Source organism: Artibeus jamaicensis, unplaced genomic scaffold, assembly GCF_021234435.1.
Source record: "Artibeus jamaicensis isolate MK-2021 breed Jamaican fruit bat unplaced genomic scaffold, CSHL_Jam_final contig_354, whole genome shotgun sequence".
NCBI lineage: Eukaryota > Metazoa > Chordata > Mammalia > Chiroptera > Phyllostomidae > Artibeus > Artibeus jamaicensis.
The window spans coordinates 5415512-5424548 of record NW_026521803.1 but is presented as its reverse complement, the minus strand read 5'-3'; the positions used below and the strand labels follow the sequence as shown (position 1 = coordinate 5424548).

At 34.1% G+C, this 9037-nt stretch overlaps 1 pseudogene; it reads right to left on the bottom strand.

The window, feature by feature from the left end:
- Positions 1–6227: 6227 nt before the first annotated feature.
- LOC119043054 (uncharacterized) lies at positions 6228–6307 on the bottom strand (annotated as a pseudogene).
- Positions 6308–9037: the final 2730 nt, after the last annotated feature.

Below are 9037 nucleotides of genomic sequence, written 5' to 3'. Positions count from 1 at the left end.
CCCTGACTGGTAATTGGACCATGATCCTCTGGTTTGCAGGCCCATGCTCAATCCACTGAGCTACATCAGCCAGGGCTATAAAAGGTTATTTTGGTTATAGAGAAATAATATCAACTTTTATAAGTTGATTTTGGACCCATTAAATGTACCTTTTTTGAGAGTTCTAACAATTTTTTATTTTATAGATCTTGGGGGCAAATAATTATAATATGTCTAAATAATAATGGTTTCTTCTCTTTTGTTCATATCTTTGGGTAGAAATCTCAGTATTAAAGATCAGGTTGATCTTACTCTTCTTCCAAACCATAAAGTGAATATTTGTAAATTTTTTTCATTGAAGATATTATTGATTTTTTGAACAAGCACACTTGTAAGAAAGTTAACATCTAATACTAGTTCGATAAGAGTTATTTTAATCATATGTACATTAAACTCTATCAAATATTTTCTCTATTGAGAAAAATATGTATAAATACTATGTTTTTACATACTTGAGAAATGTATCTAGTTTACCTAGCCTTCAAGTATTGACATATTGATATTTATAATATTTATTATTTTTCAATGCACTGTTGTATATGAAGAATTTTTTTCTTTTTAATTATGTATTTTGTTTATTTTTAAATTCTTCTACTTTGTGTTTACTCCCAGGATGGAGGATGGTGTTAGCTTGGGTTACATCATGTGAAGACTTGAATGAGTCCGCAAGATTCACATTTGAGGTGCTTCACTCATACAGCAGTCAAGTTGGTAATAACTGTAGGTAGGGTTATCACCTCTTCTCCAGAGTGGCCCCTCTATGGGACTGCTTTCACTTCCTAGTGTCTTCATAGCAAGCTGTTCCAGCATGAGATCCAAGACACCAAAGCAGAAGCTACAATACATTGCATTTTATAACTTACCTTCAGGAATCATACATCTTCACTTATGCCATATTTTAAGGTTTCCACAGACACAACACTGATTCAATGAGGCATGAATCAATGAGGATCATCTTAGACATTAACTTCTAGATATTGGCAGGAGGAATTATCTTTTGGATATGGCAGCTCTTAGAAATACTGGGACTAATGTGGTTATGACCTTCAGTTGAGATGAAGACTTCAGATGGTTTGTAAAAACAATTCTTTACACATCAAATGTTGAAAATTTTTTTTGAGAATCCTGAGAAATCTTACTAAGATCAACACTAAAATGTCCTTAAGATCAAAGGTATTCTTTTATATAGAGAACAAAAATAGATGTATTTTATTGATGGCTTTGGGTTACACGCAGTAAGTTTTACTAATTTGTCATCTTAATAGTAAAATTTAACCTGATAAATATTAATTTATCAAGATTTATGTGGACTTGTTATGAAAATTTAAATTATTCTAAATATGATATTGGTAATTAATTTAATATCAGAATAGAGTTGCTATTTATCAATTTTTTTCTAAATTAAAAAAATTCAGGTCAGTCTAACCTTGCCTTGTTCACAAATTAAAGGTATAGCTAACTTGTGTCACTCGAAACATTTATGTGATGGTTATTTGTTTATTAACCATCTGCTATGTCATCCTTGCTTCTATGGACAAAAAGAAATTCACAATTTGATTGCATAAAGTAAAATTTGCATTCCTCCTGGGTTTTATATATTTGACAGAACAAAGTGATGATAGGACATCATCATGTTGATAGTGACAAAGATGGTGATGGTGATAGTGATTGTGTGATGGTGTGATATACATAATGATGTACATATGTACATACGATGTACATAATGATTAGAAGCTTGATACATCTGTGTAATATTTTTAGAGTAAGAAGTGCTTCTCACTGGTATTTTCACCTCATTTTTCATATTAAAAAAACTATAGTTTAGAAAATTATTCACCCAGCTTCAAAGATGATTTAAATATTTCTTTTAAATAAAAATTTGTTTCTTTGGGTGACTAGTATGTATGAATGTAAGTCCATCAATTGTAACAAATGCACCATACTAGCAGAAGATGTTGATAATGGGGGAAACTGTGTATGCTTAAAGGAAAAGAATATATACGAACTACCTGTATATTCCTTTTAATTTTTCTATAAACCTAAAACTGCTCTAAAAAGAATGAAGACCAAAAAAAAACCCACAACCCTGATTTATAGCTTATATCATACTTACAGAGTTTTCCAACTGTCAGCATTATGAAGTATTTCTCTTACCATCACTTTACTTTTTTTGTTTTTTGCTATTCAATGATCATAGTTTTTACATGTATGTTCTCATTTTGATTGGTCAAGAGGAGAAGAGCAATTGGTATTATTATCTCCATGGTATATAGATGAAGAAATTAAAGAGGAGAGCATTAAGTCACTTGCTTAATGTCAGTACTTCAAAATGTTTAATTCAAAAACTTTCATTTGGTGTTTCATGAGTTAATAGAAGATATAGTAATAATAAATGAGTTTCACATGCTTTTTCACTGTAAGAATTGTAATTTTTATATATAACTCAATGATTCAAGTCCCACAGAGTTCTGCTTTAGATTCTTACCTACACAAATTTTTCACACACCTATAATTTAGTTTGTATAAATGAAGAGATTAGCAATTTCCTTGTGAATGACTTTCTAAAGACAAATTACTTTGGTATGATAGATTATAATAATTCACCCTCTACTTTAATTAATAAATAAAATACATACCCTCTTTGAGTTGTTAGTATTACTTTTTAGTTCCAAATATTTATAATTCTCAATAAAATTGTGTGTGTTTTGAGTTATTGGTAGCATAATATTATAAGAGTATTCTCAAATGATTTTATTGTTTATTATTCAATGAAGATAGACCTTTTACAACACTGATTTCTTTTCTGGTGTAATTGCCTTTCTAGTTGCTCAGTATTTTAAGTACTCATTGCATCAAGGGATAAGAAAATCAGCTGTAGGTGGTTAGGATCACAAATTCTAGTGACACATTTTGATTAAGAAGAGTGATAGAGAATGTAGTGTATGCTGTGGTACATTGGACAAATCCCCCAATTTTATAACTGAGGCATTTATTTCTCAGCTGCAAATTAGGTAGGTGACAATTCTCAGATCAGCTCCTCTTTGAGTATCACTCTCTACTAACGAAGTTTTATTACCCAAGTCTAAGGTTATTCCTGGGGCACTCTTCAATAATGACTGGCCACTTTGAGAGTACAAAAGCCAGACCCAGTCTCTGAAGGGCTATCTCAGCTTCAGAGCTTGTCACAGATATTCTGAGGGCTTTATTGAAACTGTGTCACAGTTTGATTTTTCCCTCTGTTCCCAATACCATATCTCAATTAATCCTCTTGAAGGAGATGAACTTGAAGAATAGCACTGGAGCTCAGCATCCCCTGTTTTTTTTCCATGGCAGGGAGGTCCAAGAGTACCTACAAGCTCAAAGTTTTCTAGAGGTCTTAAAGTTTCCAACTAGAGGGCAGTATCTTTCCCAGAAAACTCCATAAAGTTTTGGTACCCCAAATATAGAGTTTTGCACAACAAACACCCTTTGTATCCCCCCACTGATGAGGCTACATCTTCATATTCTTAGAAGGAAGGCACTCAGCTGTGTGGGGAAAGGATTCTCCAAGTCAACACCCATACTGGATCTCCTGGCTGGGACATAAGATAATGAGAAGACTAGGGAACCATATTTTTTTGTTTTCATATGAAAATAGTTTTCTTTTTTTCTTGTTGCATTTTATTTTTTTTAAGATTATTTATTTATTTATTTTTTAGAGAGAGGGAAGGGAAGCAGAAAGAGAAGGGGAGAAACATCAATGTATGATTGCCTCTCACATGCCCCCCACTGAGGACCTGGCCACACCCTGGCATGTGCCCTAGACTGGGAATTGAACCAGCAACCCTTTAGTTTACAGGCCCATGCTCAATTCACTGAGCTATGCCAGCCAGGGCTCTTGTTGCACTTTTATTTGACAAGTTTCTATTGACCTACCTATAACTTCTGCCTATTGACCTTTGGTTCTTTAAGCTAAGCTTCTCCTCATAAGAGTTATTCCTTAACCAGTGCCATGTGACATGAAATTTATTTGATCCATTGCACTTGACATCACTCCTAAATCACTGGGTTGTTTTACAAATTAAATGATAAAATGTATAAAAAAGCTGTTAGTCTGTGGACCTGGAAAATATTAGGTATTAAATAATTTTTATTATAAGTATTATCATTAGTATTGATTGTGCTATTCTTTTATTTCTGATTGTCCCAGGTAATTAAATTATTTATAATCTAAAAATATTTTATTGTTGTTCAAATACAGTTTTCCCCATTTCCCCAATTATTTTTACTCTCTTTTTTAAAAATTTATTTTATGATTGTTCAATTACAGTTGTTTTCATTTACTCCCCACCACTACCCCCTACCCCAGACAAACCTCTGTCCCTCCCTTGCTTCCACCCTTTGGTATTGTGCATGTGTCCTTTATACATGTTCCTGAAAACCCTTCCCCTCAATTATCCCCTCCCATCTCTCCTCTGGTTACTGTCAAATTTTCCTTAATTTTAATGTCTCTGGTTATATTTTGCTCACTTTTTTTGTTGTTGATTAGATTCCAGTTAAAGGTGCGATCATGTGGTATTTGTCTTTTACTGCCTGGCTTATTTCAGTTAGCATAATGATCTCCAGTTCTATCCATGCTGTCTCAAATGGTAGGAGCTCCTTCTTTCTCTCTGCTGCCTAGTATTCCATTGTGTAAATGTACCATAGTTTTTTGATCCAGTCATTAATTGACGGGTACTGAGGTTGCTTCCAACACTTGGCTACTGTAATTGTGCTGCTATGAACATTGGGGTGCATAGGTTCTTTTGGATTGGTATTTTAGGGTTCTTAGTGTATAATCACAGCAGTGGAATTGTGGGGTCAAAAGGCAGTTCCATTTTTTTGTTTTCCGAGGAAATTTTATGCTGTTTTCCATAGTGGCTGCACCAGTCTGCAATCCCACCAACAGTGCACCAGGGTTTTCTTTTCTTCACATCTTTTCCAACACTTGTTTATTGATTTGTTTATGATGACCATTCTCACTGGTGTGGAAGTGGTATCTCATTGTGGTTTTAATTTGCATCTTTCTGATGGCTAGTGATGCTGAGCATTTTTTCATAGGTCTCTGGATCCTCTGTATGTCTTCTTTGGAGAAGTGTCTTTTCAAGTCTCTTGCCCACTTTTTAATTGGGTTGTTTGTCTTCCTGGAGTGGGGTAATGTGAGTTTTTTATATATTTTGGAGATCAAACCTTTGTCCAAAGCATCATTAGCAAATATGCTTTCCCATATAGTTGGTTCTCTTTTTATTTTAATACTATTTTCTTTAGCCATGCAGAAGCTTTTTAATTTGGTGAGGTACCATTTGTTTATTCTTTCCTTTATGGGACATATTGATGAAGATACTGCTGCATGGAATGTCTGAGATTTTCCTGCTTATGTCTTCCTCTAGGACTTTGATTGTGTCACAACTTGTATTTAAGTCCTTATTGACCTTGAGTTTATTTTTGTGTATCATGTAAGTTGGTGACCAAGTTTCATTTTTTTGCATGTAGCTGTCCAGATCTCCCAACACCATTTGTTGAAGAAGCTACTTTTACTCTATTTTATGCTTCTTCCCCCTTTGTCAAATGTTAATTGACCATAGAGACTTGGATTTATTTCTGGGCCCTCTGCTCTGTTCCATTGGTCTATGTGTCTGTTCTTATGGCAGTACTAGGCTGCTCTGATTACAGTGGCCTTGTAATACAGTTTGATATCAGGTATTGTGATCCCTCCTACTTTGTTCTTTTTTCTCAAAATTGTTGCAGCTATTCAATGTTGTTTTTGGTTCCATATAAATTTCTGAAATGTTTGTTGTATGTCTGTAAAATACGTCTTTGGTACTTTAATAGGTATTGCCCTGAATCTATAAATCACTTTGGGTAGTATGGATATTTTGATGATGTTAATTCTTCCAATCCATGAGCATGGTACATGCTTCCATTTGTTTGTGTCTTCCTTAATATCTTTCTTCAGTGTTGTGTAGTTTTCTGAGTACAGGTCTTTTACATCCTCTTGTTGCTATATCAGATGAGTTTTTCTTCCTAATATCTCTTTCAGAAATTTCATTGTTGGTGTACAAAAATGTCTTTGATTTCTGAATATTGACTTTGTATCCTGCTGTTTTGCCAAATTCACTTATTTGGTTGAGTAGGTTTTTTTGGTGGAGTCTATAGGATTTTTTATGTACACTGTCATCAGGTGCTCTACACATTCAGAGAAACTTCTCTAGTAACAAACTATAGAAATGACCTCTGGAAGTATAGTCTTTTTCCCCAATTATTTAATAAAAATTTTAAACAGTTTCTTTAAGTCAAACAGTCTTCTAAGCTATAGCAGTGAACACAAAAGACAAAACTCCTTGTCTTTATGGAGCTTCTCTTGCATTGAGAGATAATCAACAATATAGTATATGAAATATATAACATGATAGAGACAAGATCAAGTGAAAAAATAAATCTCGGAATGGGAACACTTGGGCTTGAAACAGCAGGGGACACAGGGTTATGTCTTCAAGTAAAGTTGTTTTTGTAAGGACTTACTAATATTTTGATATTAGCCAAAACCTAAAGGAGGTGAGTGAGTAAGAACTCAGGATATGGATAAGGGGTATAAGAGTTCCATGAAAAGGAACATGGTGTTCTACTCTCTTTTCTCACTTGTATGGCCTCTAATAAGAAGACTGCTGTGTCCTTATCTTTGTTCCTCTGTAATAAAGGGTTTTATTTGTTTTGTTTCTTTTGGGATGTTCCCTTCTTTATTTTTCTTGTTTGAATATGATATGCTGAGATGTATTGGCCTCTCCTTTCCTCTCCTCTTTTTCCTTCCCTTCCCTTCCCTCCCTTCCATTTCTTTTCTTCCTTCCTTTCTCTCCCTCTTCATTCCTCCTTCTCCTTCCCTTCTACTTTTTCCTCCTCCACTTTTCCTCCCCCCCCACCTTTCCTTCTGTCTCTCTCCCTTTCTTTTTCCTCTCACTCTCCCTCTTTTTTTCATCCTGCTTGGTGTTCTAGGCTTTCCTGGATCTGTAGTTTGGTGTTTGCATTAGTTTTAGAAATCTGTTAGCCATTATACTTAAAAATTATTTTGTTCTGTATTCTCTTATTCTTCTGGTATTTCAATTATGCATATATTAAACCTTTTGAAGTTGTCTAACATTTCTTGGACACTTTTCTGTTTTCATTTGTTTCTTACTGCATTTTAATTTGGCAAGTGTCTATTGACCTAACTTTCAGCTCACTGATTCTTTCTTTAGCCATATCCAACTTACTAATAGGCACTTTGAAAGCATTTTTTATTTCTGTTGTTTGGGGTTTTTTGAAATTATTGTGGCTCAGTTACAGTTGTCCCATCTTCTTCCATACTGTTCACCCCTACCCTGTCCCCTCCACTCTTACAGTCAGTCCCTCACATTGTCTGTGCCCACGAGACCTCTGTTCATGTTCCTTTGCTTGCCCCTTCCTCTTCTTTCAACATTTTCTTTTTAATTTTTCTTTCTTAGTTTCTCTCTGATCTCATTAGCCATCTGATCTTGCATGATAATTTACTTTTCCATTAGAGTCCATAATAATTATTCATAATGATTTTAAGGTAACTGTCCGATAACTCCAATATTTGTCTTATATGTGAGTCTGTTTCTGATGCATGATTTGTCTTTTCAACCTGTGTTTTTTTAAACCTTTTTTCATGTGTTATAATTTTTGTTGAAAGATGGATATGATGTACCAGGTAATAGGGATTGAGGTAAACAGGTTTTAGGTGTGAAGATTCATGTTAATTGGACTAAGAACTTATTTTGTTTAATGTCCGCTCTAACTGTAGATACCAAAGGCTTCAAATTCCTCTAGTATTATTATTTTTCCCTTGAAATGTTGGTAGCACATAGATGATATTTGGAGACTTTGGCAGGCTTCTATAACAGTGAAGACATTTTTTTAGAGTAAATTTCTGCCATTACCTCTAGAGACCTACTTTCCTTTAAAAAAAAAACAGCTTTCAGCTCCTTGCTTCCAGGGCTTAGCAGAAACTGAACACTTATCAATGAGCCCCCAAGTTACTATGCAACCCGATCCAAGCTAACTTCTAAAATTTCTGGTTTATAATCCAGCCCTCACATCTGTATTCTACTAAACCTGATTTCCCAGTATCGGGAGACTTACTGATTTAATTTCTACGAAAAATTTAATTCTATTTTCTTCTAGGAAAGGGAGAGACATAATTGTCTGGCTTCCTAGAATGCAGGTGTGGATCTGAATCTCTCATCTTTTTGAGTAAGAATTTTCAACCTTAGTCCACTTTCTACAGGACTTTTCTTAACCCTTTCTTCAAGGAATCTGAGGACTTGTCTGTCACAGGAAATCTTTGACAAATACTTACCCTTTAACTTCCTAGGCAATCTAACCTTTTTATGACTACTCCACCTATTCTATGTCTTCTAAAAATATTTGAAATGTTTTCATATTCTTTTTTCACCTATCATTGCCTTTATCCTGGATACTTAATTTTTTTCATCTTTCTATGACATTATTATAGGTTTGAGTAAAAGAATAAGATATAATCATGTAGCCAATATCTTAATTTACTACACTTCTTTTAAATGAGACTCTAGTGCCATTTCCAAAGTTTCAAAAATGTACTACAATGGGATACTATAAAAGAAATAAAAATACAGGTTTTACTAATGTTAAAGCAGAAAAAGGAAAAGTATTTTTAATTTTATAGTGATTAAGAATGAGCAACATAAAATAAACTAGGTCTTTTTCTTTGTGTTGTATAACATTTAGACAAAATTTTTTGCTTGACAGTAGCAGTGTTTTCCTTCTTTTTCAGAATGAAAGCCTGATATTTGCCTTCACAATCAATTCTTATTTCTTTTAATTTGGAGCTGATAAACGTTTACTGCAAGTGGCAAGTGAGGTCAAAAGACACCCCAGGGCACAAGTCTTCAATCTTCTACAAGTTACTCTTTGACATTTAGTGACCTGGTGAGAAGGGGCAGGAGAA